Raw genomic sequence first — 17761 nt, 5'->3', positions numbered from 1 at the left:
AAGGGGAACTCCATGGCATAAGTAGGAAAATAAATAAAGGCACTGCCTAAATTATGCATATATAGTTCGGCCTTTTTTTCTCGCAAATCAATGGCCTCAAAGGAAAATTGTATGTCTGAAATGTGATATTCATAAAACTAATGTAGAACACTCTTGGCAGAAAACAGCTTGTTTTAGTAAGTATACGGAGACAATCATTGAAAGTTGTGAAGGAATACATCTGTTTAGGAAAGGTATAATGACTGTGAAGACGAACCATGAGAGGGAAGCAACTACAATAGTGGTATTGGGGTTTAGCACATTCAGTGAGTATCGTCAAAGCATAAATTGTTGTTTTGTCATCATACATCAAAAGGTCATTATGTAATAGCTGAAACTTACCAGTACTTACCTACGGAACAGAAACCTTTCGAGGAGGGTTCAACTTAAAATGAGGACGACGCAGCCACCAACTGAAAGGAAAATGATGGAGTAACCTAAAGGGGAAGAAAAGAGAGCAGTATGGGTTAGGGAAAAAAACGGGGTTAAGTATAGCATATCCGAAATTAAGAAGAAGAAATGAGTATGGGCCGGGATAATAGCGCGTGTAGGCAGGATAACCGCTGGTCATCAAGGATCGCAGACTGAATTCTAAGAGAAGGCAAACCGGGTTAATTTATGGTATGTAGGAGACGCATTGTCTTGCAATGGGTGCAATCAGGCTTATCCTGATTGTGATCAAGTCACTCCATCTTCGAAAACGAGGGAGCGGTCTTGATCTCGCTTTCACTGCCCATCCTACAATCTCCTCGCCCCTTACTTCTTCATGAAGCATGTGAACAATGTCAACACTGAACATGGAGATTAGGGTACCGCGCTTGTCGACTACATGCTGTTATCATGGACGTCAGTTGGTCGCGTACAATGGTCAGGCGAGACACGTAATAAAGGGCGGGCTCCTTCATTTCAAAAAAATGTAAAAGACCATTCACTACTGATAATTCTTGCATATGAACCGATAGACATTTTGTGCTTTCGCGACGTCGCGTGACTCACTCTGATGGCATCACCAAGTGCACCAAAAGGACAGAAAGACTCTGACAAAATAAGTGCTCGTTTTTCTTTTTTGCATATTCGTGGCTGTTGAGGGGCTTTTAAAGTTGGCATCCTTGTCGGACAATCATTGAAAATTAACGTTAAACAGGGAAAATCTTGCGCGACCATGAAGCCCTTCCCCGCTTTTGCGACAGGATTGAACGGGTCATGTGCCGACTTCGGACGAAGAACTCTTTCAGGAAAATATCGATATGCAAGGCAAATTTTCTGCGAGAGTTATTGAAGACGACAGGAAGCAAAATGCCGCAAAAACATTGAGAGGACTCGTGGAGAGGTTTCACTGTAGGGACACTTTTCAGGGCCATAAAAACAGAGGGCAGCAAAAATGAACAATATAATAAAGACGTGATGGAGAAGATAGTGATTCCGAATTCCCACGGGACAAAAAATTGAAACAGGGAAATCCTTCCCGCGCACTTTTTTTTGCGAGAGATCGACTATTAAATGAATGCGTTCGTTGAAGAAAAAATTTTTACCAAGAAGACGGAACGTCTTGCTAGCATGTCCTGATCAAGAAAGTCGAACAAAAGGAAGAACTGACAAAATGCGCCAAACTGAAATATCAATGAACGAGCAACCACGCTGTCGCGGACGACGCGCGAGGGCACACGTCAGGACGCGAGGAAATGAATTTTCCGGCAAAGTTTCGCGTCGGCTGGCAAGAGATCTATTGGGATTCGCTCGGAGCTGATTTTCTTATATACGTTTCTCTACTATTTATTTTGCGCAATATCTTCAATACCAGTTTTCCAAAATATCAATTTGGCTTTTCCCGTTCGGTTCGCTTGAGTGCAGCATGGAAGCCTTGTCTTAAATCAAGCGTTGCTTCTTTATATATGTACTCTATGCGCACACGTATTGTTTTTTATTGAAGATGGCCTGGCTGACGTCTTTAGATGCGGCTGAGAAGGCGAAGAAGCCCAAGTCGCGTGGATCTCAGCTTACGTACAGCAGCTTCTTCGTGAGAGCGTTTGTGGTGTCAGCCTTCCTTAATTCATTCGTTTTTGTCTGTGACACACGCCCTTTTTCAATGTGTCTTCTCGGAAGTGTCACATTCCAATTTTTTACGTTTATAAGCAAAAAGTTGTGAAATGCTGCTCTTTCCGAAAATGAGGTAGGTATATAGGGATATGGCCAGATTTAGAAGGAAATGAGAAATGGAATATCTCCGAATGAATACAAATTATTTGTGCTAAACGTCATTATTCGTTTTAAAGAATTTAACCATATGTATTGCGTAACGGCAACAAGTTGCCTAAAGTATTCAACAGAAATGAGACGCCATATTCGGTTTCGTTTGTAATTCGAGAGAGTAATGAAACATTTTCTATTACTGCGTGCCAGAGACATTACTGTAGTTGCTTGCTTCATGACGTAAATGGTTTTAAAGTGCCAGGATGCTTCTTCGATTGCCTTTGATGGTTGTTTGTGCTCCACGTGCAGAGGTTAGCGCTACTGTGTTTATATATTTTCTGTGTGAGCGACTACTGCTGAGCAGCAGTGAGGCGTGCCGGCTCATAAGTTTTCGTAAAAAGGTATTGCTGCACGCTGTTCTAAGAAAAGCTGTAATCAAATTGTGAAGAACTGAGGAACATGCTTATAACCTTTTAGGAGTATAAAGGTTGAAGCATGGGTCTACCCGTAGATATGTGTAATGCATGACTAGGACTCAATCGGCAACGTACGTGCGCAGTCTCATATGAAACGATTCAAGTGGAGTGCCACGGAAAAAATGCAATTAAGGTTTATTATGGTCCATGTGCCCGTTATTACAGGCAGCAACAAAATGACAAAGAATCAACAAAGAGAAAAAGAACAGAAAAAATTAACATCCCAAGTAATAATAGTTAACTGTTATTAGCATGACTACAAGAGAATATTACCAAGAATAGAGAACGTGAATAAAGGGGATTCGCTTGCTGGATTTTGTACCCACTGGATGTGCCCCCGCGATCTCGGACAACAGCTCAGCTCTGGCCGTCTGGCTCGCCCAACGCCATCTCCTGACGCCGACGAGATCTCTCGCGGAGTGGTGCCCCGTCATCCGACTCCTGCGACCATGTTCATCTTTACTATTTTCTCCTTATTTCCATTTGTGGTCTCTCTGTCCGTGTGCCTCTTCCTATCTCTATGTCTTTAATTCCTCCCTATCCTTTTAATCTCTTCTTACTCCCCTCCCTCGTGAGCTACTGTGGAGAACTCCTCCCCTGACAGATGGTTATGGGGCTCACTTTTTTCTTCTTTTATCTCTTTTAAGAATCGCTTCCCCATCGAATAGAGATAATGAGTGGTTTTAGAGACCTAGTTAGTCATCAGTACGAAAAAATACGATAAAAGTAACAAAAGACGCAGCACTGCGGTGATAGATTTCTTTATACCAACGAATAGATTATTTAACACAGCATTGATCATAGTATACAGGCTCTTTTATTATTTTTTTAATATGGGCATGTACTTAGTGCCTTGTTGAAGATAGTACACTTAAACATCATTTGTACATGCATAGATATGACTAATCGATTCTGATAGTTACAGAAGTACTTTGTAGTTATAAAAGTAATAATTGTTAAAATATTAAACGTTACTAAAATATGGCTAATCTAGTCTACTGGGAATCATGTGTATCAAAATTCTTACACATAACGCTGTTGGTCATATTTATTTAATCATGCGGTGTGATAGTTGGAACACCCTGTGCATTAGAAGCTTTATTTGCGATGCCCACATGCCATTGGCTAAAGATTCGCTGAAAGAAATGCACATTTTGTGACAAATATAAAGTTAGGAATAGTTGCAAGGACTTTGGCACGTAAACAATATTTAGAGATAAGCGATCTCAAAACAGTAAGAAAAAAATACACTAGCAATAAAAACACATGCCTACCTAACCACATCATCCTTGCCAATGAAATTTTGTTTACGCGTTGTCGCAGGAAATTGGCTCCTTTGATACCACCATATTCTAAAGTGTCATGCATGGTTAATGTGGGTCATTATTGCTTCCACAGAAGTGAGGTCGTTATAACACTCAGCGCCACTAGAATAAATTCAGCATTATTATGATACTTGGTGACAAGCATTATCAGCCGTTTGTTCATCATCTAAATCGTCACGCATCATCACAGGGTTCCCTTCTTCGAAGAAGCATACTTATGTGTCTGAGCAAACATAGGCCAGTGAAATGAGAAGAAATATGAATGGCTTCCACGGGTGTCGTCACGTACCTAAATACACGCTGCATGCAAGCCACCCGACGGCCGCGTGCACCTGTGGCAAGCAGAACACTAGGTGTCTCATAAAATATGCCCCAAACACCCAAACGTAAGGGGAACGTCATATTTGTTCGATGTCTTCAGAATTACATCTTCTCTAGCCACAGGCATCTTCGGATAACTAAACGTATTATTTAATTGGAACGGTAATTAGGAACATTAAATCAAATAATGAATATTAGTAGAGTTCGGCGGTTATGACAAATGGGAGAATTGAAGTTGTTCATGCTAATAAACCATCACAGCTGTAAAATATAGAAAAAGTGGTCTCAAGTGCGAAACAGTAGGTAACCAAATTTGTCCAAGTACAATGTTGAAGGCGAAAGTGAAACCCCGATTATCACAAAAAGTAGACGAGAAGAAGCACGTCACTGTTCAACACGTCGACTTCGAAAGTGTACTTCTTCCGCGTTCAGCTGTGTCATTACAAGATTAGCACGCGCATTCACACTACGAAGTTGGCTGATGAGTTGTATAATGACGCACAAACATTCTAGATATTTTAGAAGAACATGGCCTTTCAGCTCTTCAGTGTTGCGGTTTCGGTTTAGCTGTTGAATGTAGTTGCATTTTTATATCTCACATTTATTAAACTTAAAGGCCGCTTTTTCGAAATCTCGAAGCTACAATGAGTCCATTGAAATAGGGACTTCAATTCTCTTTTTGGCATAACCGCCTTACTTCACTGATTACGAAGTTCATTGACTTGACACTCATAATTACTGTTCCAGATGATTTTTGGTCATTATGAGACACGTGGGTTTATAGAGAAGAAATAAAAAAAATACCATGTTTGCCTTAGCCAGGTTTGTGAGAAGTTTTTTGATTGTGTCTGAAATCCTCTTGAACTTATCAGCCAGCACACAGCGCTTTTGGAAGCAACGCTATATCCCACGTTACTAAAAGGCGCTGCCCAATGTTGCCCGACTTTTTAGGGAAGTGCCGCGTGGCCGGATCGAACAGAGCCAGGGGAGCCCGCAGTGATGGTGGTGGCCGTGTGTGGATAGGGGTGCTTCCATGACGCGCCATCTGTCGGGTAGTCGGTTCCGCTTGAAAATTCATTTTAATCGTCACGCTTTACTCGTTCCGGCAACGCGGGCGCTTTTCGATGGTGGTTCAGGCCAACAGGGCCCGTGTAGGTGCAGCCGACCACTCTGTGCACTGATGTGGTTCGGGCCATTTTGGTGCAGCTGTACGCTTACGTGAGGCTGTCGGGCTTTGACGATGAAGAAGACAGCTTTAAAATGCTCATCTCAAAGTTATCTTTTAATCGACTTCATTTTCTTGACATTTTTGTCGCAGTTACTGCATATATCTGCCCGTAGACTTTTCTTCGAATTATATTCTCTTGGTTCTGTTTACTTTTGCGTCTAACAAAAAGAAACGAGCCTCTCCTATTATTCCGAGTCCTTACTTTCATTCATAATAAAGATTTCGTTCTCGCAGACTTCGTGCCTACAGCTGGTACGCTAGCCTGCAAAAAATTATGGTGTGTCACAGTGATAAGTCGGCAAAACTGAAGGAACTCACTCGCATTTATTAATGAAATACATTTCGAGCCTTGGACTCACTCGGACACACACTCACGAAAATTTTCACCATGGACTCACTCAGACTCATACTTATCAAAACATCACTCACCTGGACTCACTTAGACTCGCGGCTTGATCTGACTATGAGTGAGCCGGAGAGAGTCAACTCACGATCTGACAGCCTAGATTTAGGGTCTTTGACCGTGGTGTCAATTTACCAATATCTTCCACAATGCGTGATTTTTTGTGCCGTTCCTATTTAATCTTCGAAAGCGAGTTCTGAGTGCTTCCTAACTTGTAAAGTCATTTTTCTTAGATGAGATGACAGCATAACATCTATGATAACCCAGAAATCGCTCGGAAGAGTTGGTGGGGGGGAGGAATAAATGTACCCCCCTACGTGATTCACGTCTCTAATGATTAAATGTTGAAACAGTGTTTGAACGACACTGTTTTCAATACATGTGAGTAGACGTGAGTAAAAACGTGAATCCAGGTAAGGCTGTTAGTAATACTGAAGATGACTAAATGGGAGTGAAACTCACCTTTCCTGCTACGAGCAGCGCTGATTAACACTCTCAGCTTAATTAATATAGATACAGTCATAAGGATAGTGCATGGCCGGATGACTGCCGCTATAGCTCAGTTGGTAGAGCATAAGAATCAGAATTTTGTTACTTAATGTTCTGTCAAGTCACAGTCATTTAGTATAAAGAAGCAGGTCTCAAAGTCAAGAGACTGTATGGGACGCTTTGTTCGAATGTATGCAGGAAAACTCGGTTAAATCGAACTGGTGCCACAACAAATAGTTGTATACACAACGACAAATTCGAGCTAAAATGAGCGCTTGGTTTTCGTCGGTCCTCGAATAAGTCAGCTCAAATGTACCAAAATATGCTGCAAAACCAAACCAAACAAATTTTGCTAAAAATTCAAAACAACAAAAGACAGAATTTCTCGGCGTAATACAATTCCGACACTTCTCTGAAACCCTTCGGCAAGCTACAAACGACTTTCGTAGAGTCGTGACATAAAAAAACTCAGATCAATGCTAAATACTGTTACTCTTAGTTTTTTCTGCGTTAACACTGTCATGCAAGTAAACATGATTTGGAGCTTACATATAGCACCACATGTTCTACATCAGACTCTCTGCTCACATAACTGCATGTTATGTTTGCTTTCTAGCGTATCACTGACTGATCAATTGATTCTGTCCGCTGCGGCATATAATTCAAATAATTTACGAAATGACGTGCCGCAAACGTGTAGTATCATCTAATTCACTATAGGGAGTCCATAGGTCACTTCTTTTGGCAGTGTCCGCGCACTGTTGCGCGATTACCATTCATTATGACTGCCCTCCCCTAAGGCGAACGCCACTTGATTAAACAATTTTATAGTCACCTACTAGTTACAAGATTTTACTGTATTCGTAAGTTCAAAACTTCGCATCTGCCAACGGTAAGTTTTTTTTTTCATCCGCTTCAAGTTGTTTTTCTCGTTTATATCAAGATTACTGCCTCTTATAACCCCTGTACTGTTCTCTGTTTAATTGTTCGTCCTAGTTAATGTTCTGTCTAAAATAGAAAAACGACCCCTTGGAAATGTCCTTCTCTCGGTAATTTTCTTCGCGTGACTGATGCGTGCTGGAAGAGTGCTGCATCGGAGGAAAGTTTTCACAAACATGGAACGTCTTCAACGACTCCTTTCTTTTCATTTTTGTTGTTGCAGCTTCCTGACATTGGTATATAAAAAAGTTATCTAGGTTGGCATCACTATATTTGCACAGCGCAAGAAAACGAAGCGTCACAGTGGAACTACAGAATGATGACAGATAAGCAGGAAAGATCCACGTCTTATCTATAGACAGAAAATATCCTAGACCGAAGAAAACAAAACAAAAAGAAAGCGCCCTTTCCTTTGTATAACTACTCGTTTTTTTTTCTCTGTTCAATTATGTTGATTCCAAATCACCAAGTAGCCTAACAATATGTCTTGCCAGGTTGACAGTTGACGCCAATAACTGATGTGCCTAGCATTCGGCGTAGTGAAGATGAAGTTAGGGTTTTGAAAAACGTTATTTTTATAAAATTGAAAAATAAAACAGGCTGTCGCAACTTACTCAGTGCGGCAGTTAATGCGAAGCGGTTTGTTCTAGTGGACAAGAACTCTGTTTTCTATTATTATTAATTTTAAAAAGATTTATTTTAGGTGACAGCAAAAAGTATTGTCTGAGAGCACATAAAATTCCGTGAAAAAAGCTGCCAAATTACAGCTCGACATAGCCCCGCTACCTACAGGCCGCAATATAAGAGTAGAACACTCAATATTTAGCCCAGCAGTCAATACGAAAAAATTGTCGAGCTGTCGAATTATGGATAATAGTAAGTTCCTTGTCATGGAGTTTCGGCTGAGCAATAAAATTATTGATAGATAACTTGAACTTTCTGTAGTCTTCAGTTGGTTGCAAATAAACAAGAAGCGCAGATAGAGGCCTATTTAATGTAAGATCTCCTGGCTTGTTGGCTAAGACTTGGAAAAGATTTTGGAGCCACTCTTAGTAAAGATGCTAGAGATGGTTGAGCACATCAGAGACATTTATGTTATTCTACGCAGGAATAGTTCACTTGCCGAAGGTGCCAGCAAAGAGGACTTTCAGTGTTCAACTTCCTGCAAAAAACCTTGCATAATATCTAAGTTGATTTCAAGTGGCGCAGTGTCACGCTGCTGTGGTACGTGTTCTTGTGGCTAAGGTACTCGGCTGCTGACCTGCAGATCACGGGATCGAATCCCGGCTGCGGTGACTGCATTTTCGATGCAAGCGAAAATGCTGTAGGCCTGTGTGCTGAGATAATGGCGCACGTTAAGAAACCCCAGGTGGTTCAAAATTCCGGAGCCCTCCACTACGGCGTTACGGCGTTTCTCATATTCATATGAAGGTCTTGGGATGTTTAACCCCACATATCAAACAAGTGGGCCTATGTTAATATTTCTAATATCTCGCTACCTCTATTTCGACATCTCAACTGGGAAAGCAGCGGGCCGCTTAGGAAGGAAAAATTGACAGATCTCACATACCTTGGTAATCGACGTTATGCGAAGCATGCAGAGGGAAGGCGACTGTGTTGATTTTTTTATCGAGCGAGACGTCAGGAAATGACGCAATGTGTACGCATAAATGTTGCATGCACAGACATATCTGTAAGAGTTCCAGAAGTTTATATAACCAGTTTTCATCATTTGGGTAACGATGCCAACAGAAACACTATTATTAGCAACACCGGAAGCGATAACCTGATGTAAAGCGCTGGGGCTCGCAAGGATGGCAGCTCTGGACACTGCTACACAAATCAACTTCAGCGCATTGAACTTCACTAAAATTGACGTTAACCTGACAAAATGAATGCAATATAAGAGTGCATGCGTAATGTTTACAAAAGTGGATAGCCAGCACTGCCGCCACAATTGAAGATTTACGAGAATCAGCATCGATTCGAGAAATCGAGGCCTAGCGTGGCTCTGCAGCGGAATGCTGGATTGCCACTCAGAATGCTTGAGTTTGATTCCTGCTGGAACCCTAACATTTATTTTTTTGCATTCGTTGGGTCAACGCTGCTGATGAGAGGTTTTTCATAACGCTCACACGTTATAATTGCTTACATGTGTTCTCATTGTTCGTGGGTAGATACTAGAGCGTCAATCATCAGTCGGACATACCCGCACACCAGTGGCATATACGCGCCCGCGGGTAAATGCCACTGGCTGCCGGGAAATATTTGACTACGTACAACACGGAATTGCCATGAAGACGAGAGATGCTAGGAGAGAAATCTCAGAACCAAATTGAAAAGCTGCAGCCTTCCCATACAGCATACTGTAATGTGCAATAATCAAAATTTAAAAAAAGTTATGTGAAAAACAGAGAATAATACACAAAAAACGAAGCAAAACGAACAGTATTACCAACGACAATGCAAATTCATTTTGTTTGAAGGCAATCAATCAATCGAATCTATTGAAATAGATTGTGTAGCAGGAAAACCATAAAAATCCTAACAGAGCACAATGTTTAACTTCTAATAGTAAGATAAAGTAACTGACATAAGATAAAGTAACTCTTCTAATGCTTGAGGTGATTATTACCACTGGAATGATTGCATATTAGGACATGGTCACAACACTGAAGGCTAATTCAAATAATCACTAAAAAGATCAACGCTTAGAACATACAAATTTACAAATCGAAATACTAGTGGAGATATTTCAGCGTTAGCATTACATTACCTATTAGGAAAAGATAGACGAACTTAATTTGAACACAGTAGTCTTTACAGTAAGATTCACTACGAGTAAAGCAGCACAACAGCGAAAGCCAAGCCGCCCAAATATCTATCTATCTATCTATCTATCTATCTATCTATCTATCTATCTATCTATCTATCTATCTATCTATCTATCTATCTATCTATCTATCTATCTTTCTATCTATCTATCTATCTATCTATCTATCTATCTATCTATCTATCTATCTATCTATCTATCTATCTATCTATCTATCTATATATCTATCTATCTATCTATAGCGGAAAAAGAAGTAGAATGAAGGAGAGAGCACCCCCTGCGCTAAACAAAATGAAGATGAACGGTGCGCAGGACTTCGAGCTTCTGAAACAAGCCGACGAACGGCAATGGAAGCCTCGAATCTCGGTAAGCAGAGTGATTCCGTGCATACAAATTGCCTTGCTCGCCTGCTCACAAAGCCCCTCGGATCAATGGATGGATGGATGCTATGAGCGTCCCCTTTATAACGGGGTGGTGACAAGTATGCCACCAGGCTCGACAAAAAAAAAAAACTTTTTTCTTTTTTTATGTTGGCCTAATGCCTCTACTTCGATAAATTCTATCTTAATGGAAAAAAAGGTAAATTTTCAGCTTAAGTTCTCTGCCATTTACGGCACACTGTCCATATTTTATTTTTCCAATATTTATTTTTGTCCTTTCTCTCTAATTTTCTGCCACCGATACTCTAACCGTCTCTTACTTATTTCAATCGCGGGTGAGTTCAGCTTTCCATTGTTGTCCCTAAAACCCAAGGCTTCCTGTAGGCTCGTGCCCAAACGTACACCTGGGTGGATATCTCCACATTCAATCAGAACATGCTCCGCCGTTTCCTTATCTTTCCCGCAGCATGTGCATTGTTCTTCTTCTTCTTCTTCTTCTTCTTTACTGAATCTTGCTTTATAACTACGCGTTCTAAGGCAACCCGATCTCGCTTCAAACAGTAAAGCGCTTCCCCTTGAATTATCGTAAAATGCCTCCCTCCTTATTTCATTTTTGCCCTTTCGGTAGTTACTCAAAGCCGGTTTTTTCTCCATAGCTGCCATCCAGTAAATCCTCTCCGCCTCCCTGACTTTTCCCTTAACGCTCTTTGTTGACATATGGCTTACAATACCAGCCGTATATTTACTAGTGAGTCTTCTAGTTCTTTTTCTCCACTGTGTGTCCACGCTCTTCCTATACAAATAACGGAACACCTTCTCTGCCCATCTACTCTCCTTCATATTTCTTAGCCTTTCTTCGAACCTTATTTTGCTCTGCGCTTCCCTCGCCTCAAAACCTGCCCACCCCATATCGCCCTTTACAGCCTCGTTTGTCGTCTTCCCGTGAGCACCCAACGCGAGGCGTCCCACAGTCCTTTGATTTACATCCATTCCCGATTGCACCTCTGCCCTCATGCACACCACTGAGTTCCCAAAAGTAAGCCCTGGAACCATTACACCCTTTCACAGACCTCGAAGCACCTCCTACCTATTGTATCCCCACAACGCTCTGTGCTTCATTATTGCCGCATTCCTCTTTCCTTTTGCTGCCGAGGCTTTTTCCTGTACCTCCATGTATCTATCACTCTCATTTACCCATACTCCAAGGTACTTGTATTCACTTACCCTCGGTATTTCTTGGCCTTGTATGGACACCGTCTGATCACAGGGATCATTCAATACCATCAATCCACACTTCGTTACACTGAATCCTAGTCCAAGAGCTTCACCTTCCCTTCCGCATATATTCGCCAGCTGCTGTATATCATCTCGACTGCCCGCATAAAATAAACCTGGAAGCTTCTGCTCAATCATCATGCCGCCCTGTTTGTGTGAATGATTAAAACCAATGTTGCTACCTTCTAGCGCTTTTTCCATACTCACCATGTACAGCATGAATAACAGCGGGGACAAAGGACATCCCTGTCTCAGACCCCTGCTAACCTCAACGTTCTCTTTGCTACGCATTCCTTCCCACTCTATGCAAACTGTATTTTCTCGGTATATCTCCCTCAAAAGCTGTATACAGTCGTCGCCCATGCCCATTCCTTTCAATATATCCCACAAAATTTCCTGATTAACGTTGTCGTATGCCCCAGTGATGTCTAGAAAAGCCACGTACAAGGGCCTATTCTCTATTTTAGATATTTCTATACACTGAGTGAGAACAAACAGGTTATCGTCTAACCGCCTGTCGACTCGAAATCCGTTCTGAAGTTCTCCCAAAATATCGTTATGTTCGGCCCATGTTTCTATTTTCATTTTTACTGCTTGCATCGCCAACCTGTATAGTACCGATGTAATGGTTAGTGGTCTATACGAGCGAATCTTGTCCTTTTCTCCCTTGCCTTTATAGATTAAGTTCATTCTACTTTGTCGCCAACTGTCCGGTATTTGTCCGTCCTTTAAGCTTTTTTCTACTGCTTTTAACAATGCTTCTTTAGTGTTATGTCCTAGTTCGTTAATGAGGCTAACGGGAATCCCATCTAAACCCGCGGCAGTGCGCTTTGGAATTTTTCCTTCGGCCTTTTTCCAGTTGAAATTATCAAGTACTAGCTCTTCCTCTGTTGCTTTCTCCGCCACACTTTTACTCACCGGGGAGATCCCCTGGACGCTCTTTTGAAACGAGTCGGCTGTTACCTTTTGGATGTAACCTAGCGCTTCGTACCCTTCCAATTGATTTCCTCCTTCATCTAGAATATGTTGTTGCGTTGTGACAGACTTCCTACCTAGCGCCTTTATGTGGCTCCAAAAAATCCTAGGCGCGGCCTCCTTTTTTTCGTGTATCTCTGTCATCCAGCGTTCACTTTCACCTTTAATTTTTGCCTCTACCAATTTCTGTACAAGGGATTTTTTCTCTAAATATATTTTCCATATTTTTTTGACTTCGCCCTGCGGCCGCTTCTCCTTTTTTGCCTTTCTATGCTCCCGTGATGCTTCGCGTCGCTTCTCGATCGCCTCCCGGATTTCCTTGTTCCACCAACTTTTTGGCTTCCCTTTTCCTTTCCAGCGAACAGTTTTCTTCTCTTTCCCTATCTCCTTCGTCATTAGATGTAACAGCTCACTATACTCCCAGTCCTTGCCTGGTATTTCGCCTACTTCTTCTCGACTCTTGCGGCTATATTTATTATTTGTTTGTCATTTAAATACGAGCTGCCAGACTTTGATTCCATGCTCATATTTTCAGTTTCGTATCCCATTTGTAATGTTATTCGTTTATGATCACTACCCAAGCTGTTAATGCCTTCCTCGTCTATCCTCATTTCTGTCAGTTTGTGGTAAATTCCTTCAGTCATGAGACAATAATCAATACTTGATTGCTTGTTTCCGACTTCCCATGTGATCTGGCCGTCACATTTAGGCCCCGTGTTAACTATCTCCAGACTATGTTGCTCGCAAAGATCTAGTAATAACTTCCCATTATGTGTCTGAATATCCGTCAAGGTCATGTATGTGGGCATTCATGTCCCCTAGAAGGATGATTTCGGCCCCATTACCAAATTCCTTAATATCCGCACTCATGCAATCCACTATCTCCTGATTCTTTTCTCTGCAGTTATTCCCCGTCCACAAGTAGGCTACCCCTAGCCACGTTTCCTTTCCACCTACTGTGCCCAGAACCCAGAGGTGCTCTGAACACGTCTGTTTCACTCTAACCCATTTGGCTCCGCGGTGAATTAGCATTCCTACACCCCCACCTTTCCTTTCCGATATGGTCCTGTTACACCCTTCCCAAACATAATTTTTAATATGTGGTGGCTCTTCCAAGTCTCTAAGGTGTGTTTCTGTAACCGCATACACGCCTATCTGTTCTTTGTTTAACTGCTCCTGAATCTCTAACCATTTTGCCTTCTTTCTGCCACCCTGCATGTTTGTGTAACTAATTGCAACACGCGCCTTTTTCCTTTTTCTTTTACCTTTTTTCTGGTTTTTCGCAATTCTACCTGTCAAAGCGTCCTCCTGGTTGTTTTCCCTGTTACGAGCTACCCCGGACTCCGAAGGGCCCGTGAGCCCCCCAAAAAAGCTACTGCGCGTCCTGCCAGTCTCCAGCCCACCTCGTGTCCAAGCCTCTTATCGAAATGAATCTTGTCTCTTTGGAATCCACCCCACCTGTGCACTTCCCTGTTTAAATCCACTACCTCGAAACCCTTCTCTCGACTAATTCGCCATATCTCTTTGTTTGCGTCGACAACCGCTCTTTGCAGGTTGACGTTGCGTACTGGTACTTCCGGTACTGTGCATACTACAATTTGCACCTGGGGGGACACGGTGCGCATGTCATCCACCCCTTTCGCCAAGGTCGTCGCTAGTCCTGACGATTCTTTTTTCAGGACGTCATTTAACCCTCCCGCAATTACAACGAGGTTACGATTGTTAGCTTTAGCTGCGAGTTGTTCACCCGCTTGACTCATTACTGTCCCCAGCGTTTGTCCTGGGAACGTCCCTATCGCAACTCTCTTGTCGCCTTTCACCCTTTCTTTGATTGCCGCTGAGCATCGGACTAAATTTGAGTCACCGGCGATGATGACCTGTTCAGACATTCCTTCTGAAACCTGCACCTGGCTGCTGACTAGGTGACTAGCGTGAGTCATGGCTGCTGGTTTGCTCCCTCCCTCCCTCAAAACTACTTCCCGGTAGCTGGGCCCTGTGGCCAATGTATCTGCCTTTGTCATGCCTGTTTCCTTCATCTCTCCTGCACGGGGGGTCGTCGCCATAATGCTTCCGCCGTCACCTGCGTCTTCGTTCCCTTTCACGACCTTCGATAGGCCCTTCTCGGCTGCCCGGAGCCTTTCTTCCATGGCTGACGTTTTCTCTCGCTCCTTCGCCAATGCATTCTCCAGTTCTGCGATTTTCTCCATGAGCCCACTCTGGACCGCCATCATATTTTTCATTTTCTCCTCGAACTCGCACTGTCTACACTTGGCGTCATCTTCTGCTTTCTCCTCCGCACTAATTTCCACCTTCCACCCTACACCGCACTCTGAACACTTTACGGTCTTTTTGACCATGGTTAGCTCAGTTTACCGATGCCCACGTGTTAGAAAACTGTACTAAAATACACTGGTCTAAGCCAAAAAGAACCACAATAATAAATAAATACGCTACACTTCACAGCACCTGCGCATGCACGTGGTCGGTCTACGCGCAGGCCTGAGCCACGTGGTGGCTGGAGAAAAAAAGACACAGTACAAAATACTAAAAAAAAAACGTACACCGTACTAGACCTAATCAAGCTTTACGCTAGCGCCTTACGTTCTCATAACGCTACATACAGAGGCAAGCTGGAAACATGCAAAAACACTCATCTGTAGCTGTCATTCCGGAGCTCTCCAAAAACACGTCCGACCTCTACCACTGCGCCGACTCTCAGACAGTAGTGCCCATGGCGGACAACCGTGGCACATTCGTTGTTCGGCCGCGCAGGTTGTGTAAGACTTCTTCCGTCCACCTCTACCATCCCGCTTCATTGCATGTCTTTAGCTTCAATCTTCGTAGTGTTGTACTTGTTTTCCGAATCTTCCCCCATGTGGTTTACGGATTTGTAAGTAAGCTTTACTGCGGATCTTTGTTGCTGGTTGGCTCTGCCAAACTTTCCTGTACTATCGTTCGTCTGCACCGCTTCATCTGTTTCTCGCCTGGGGATGAAAACCTTGTGTTCTTAAGGCAGCGCGGAGTGAGCTGCATTGTGCCAACAGTTCACTGTAATGCAGGGAGTCGAGGAGTGATTGTAGTGCATTCCCAGCAAATGCTGGACGTACAGTACTCACAGATTGAAAGAGCGCAATGTAGGGCTAAGTGGCACATATACATTTCTTGCCACTGCAGTAATCACTTCGGCTAGCATAGCCGTTATTTACACTCTAAGGTGTACATGTGAACTAGAAGACGTAGATATGAGCCAAAATCATCTACAGTGAGGCGATTCGTCACGAAATGTCGCGGTTTTCTAGAGCGATTGCACCTTCGTTTTAGAGTACAAAAAATAATGGGATATTTGAATCCGTGAGTATACTGTGGTTTGTTCTAGTTGCAAGAGCGTGAATGTATAGCTTATTCTGCATGTACCGTATGAACATTCACTCGGCTTCTTTACTTGAGTACCTAAATATTTGGCTATTTTTATACCAATATGTATTAGCTTAACAGCTTGCATTTCTAATTACCTGGGTTTGGAAGATACACACTAAGGCAAATTGAGATGTGGTTCGTCTATTTGAAAACCAATGGAGATGCCACAACCATAATTCTCCATAAGGACAAATGTTACTAGGGTCTATACAGTTAGTCCCCGAAAAGTAGCTGAAGGGACTTACGTTTAGTCCTCATATTTACACATTAGCGAGTAACCGTTAGTCCTCTAAGTTGCAACTTGCCTGACGAACGGTTGGTCCAGTGCAACACTCCAATCGTATGAACTTTTTATTCCAGTTCAAATATTTTATTTATTTTTATACTCCTCCAAATCTAATACAATTTTCGCCTGTTTTTCGGCGCATAGAGAAAAAATGGCACGGAGAATAACACGCGAAAAATTCTTGAGCCATTTGTGTGTTACTGCTTTCGGAGTCATTGCAACAACGACAGCCAAAAGTAAGGCATTGAAATCTTTTTTTTTCCAATATACACATACACATACGCCTTCTTGCTGCGTTATCGCGAGGAATGCGAAACTTCCTTTAGGGAGGCAGTCGAAGAGTGTGCGTTTGAAAGGCTGCTCTCAGTCATAATTGTTGTGGATTCTGCAACGGGTTGTCACGGTGTTTGATCGTTGAAGCGCCGAGATTTCCGCCGTGTTTGCTTGCAGACTTTAGTCGCTTTGAAATTGAGTCGTAGCTCAGTTGCAGTTGGCTGAGCATCAGACGCGTTATGCGAAGGTCGCAAGTTCGGTCCCCGCCCACGGCTTGTTACTTTTTCACCCGCTTTTCTTCACATTCATCCTACATGTGACTCCTGTGGAGCTGAAGAGACCATTGAACACGTCCTGTGCAGCTGCGCTTTCTACGACACACAGCGATGCCAGCTCCGGATGGTTTTGAATCAACTTGTCTCTAGACGACGACAACGACGAAGTGATTGCTTAGCAGATCGCTGTTTCAGTAGGTGCTCTCTTTTTTCACCTAATTATAAGTGAACTTCGCGAATATCACATTCGTATCCGTCGGTGATGGATGTGGACCCCCACGGACTTCCGCCAGATACGGCGGCGTCGGCGGTGGCCGCATCCAGGAAGCGTACGGGGCTCTACAGCGACTACGACAGCGAGGGCAATCTTGTTTACTCAATGAGCAGCGAAGAGCCTTCTGACAATGACGATTTTAAGCTGGTGCTGAACCTTAAAGCGAAAAGGCGGATTGTCAGATTGTCTTCGTCATCGTGTACGTTGAACGACAGAGTGCCAAGGAGACCCGTGACAAACACTATCCTTTTTGTCCCTGAGGTACCGAACTGTAACATGAAGCGCCTCAACAGGCAATCTGTTTTGGTGATGCTGGAAGGACTCGTGCCAAACGAGATCACAGACATAAGAGTGAACACGCGT

General features: G+C 42.9%; 1 protein-coding gene across 3 annotated transcripts in view; it reads right to left on the bottom strand.

The window, feature by feature from the left end:
- Positions 1-17761, bottom strand: part of LOC142767673 (uncharacterized) — a 137243-nt gene that overhangs the window by 38019 nt on the left and 81463 nt on the right. For 2 of the 3 annotated variants that reach the window (XR_012885089.1, XR_012885088.1), the window contains exon 7: positions 392-476. The gene's annotated coding sequence lies outside the window, so the exon portion shown is untranslated. Of the gene's footprint in view, positions 1-381; positions 477-17761 lie in introns of all 3 variants that reach the window. The other variant, XR_012885090.1, reaches the window with a different exon arrangement.

The sequence above is a fragment of the Rhipicephalus microplus genome, chromosome 7 (genome assembly GCF_043290135.1).
Source record: "Rhipicephalus microplus isolate Deutch F79 chromosome 7, USDA_Rmic, whole genome shotgun sequence".
In the NCBI taxonomy this organism is placed as follows: domain Eukaryota; kingdom Metazoa; phylum Arthropoda; class Arachnida; order Ixodida; family Ixodidae; genus Rhipicephalus; species Rhipicephalus microplus.
The sequence above is the reverse complement of the archived record's forward strand: the minus strand, read 5'-3'. Positions and strand labels throughout refer to the sequence as shown.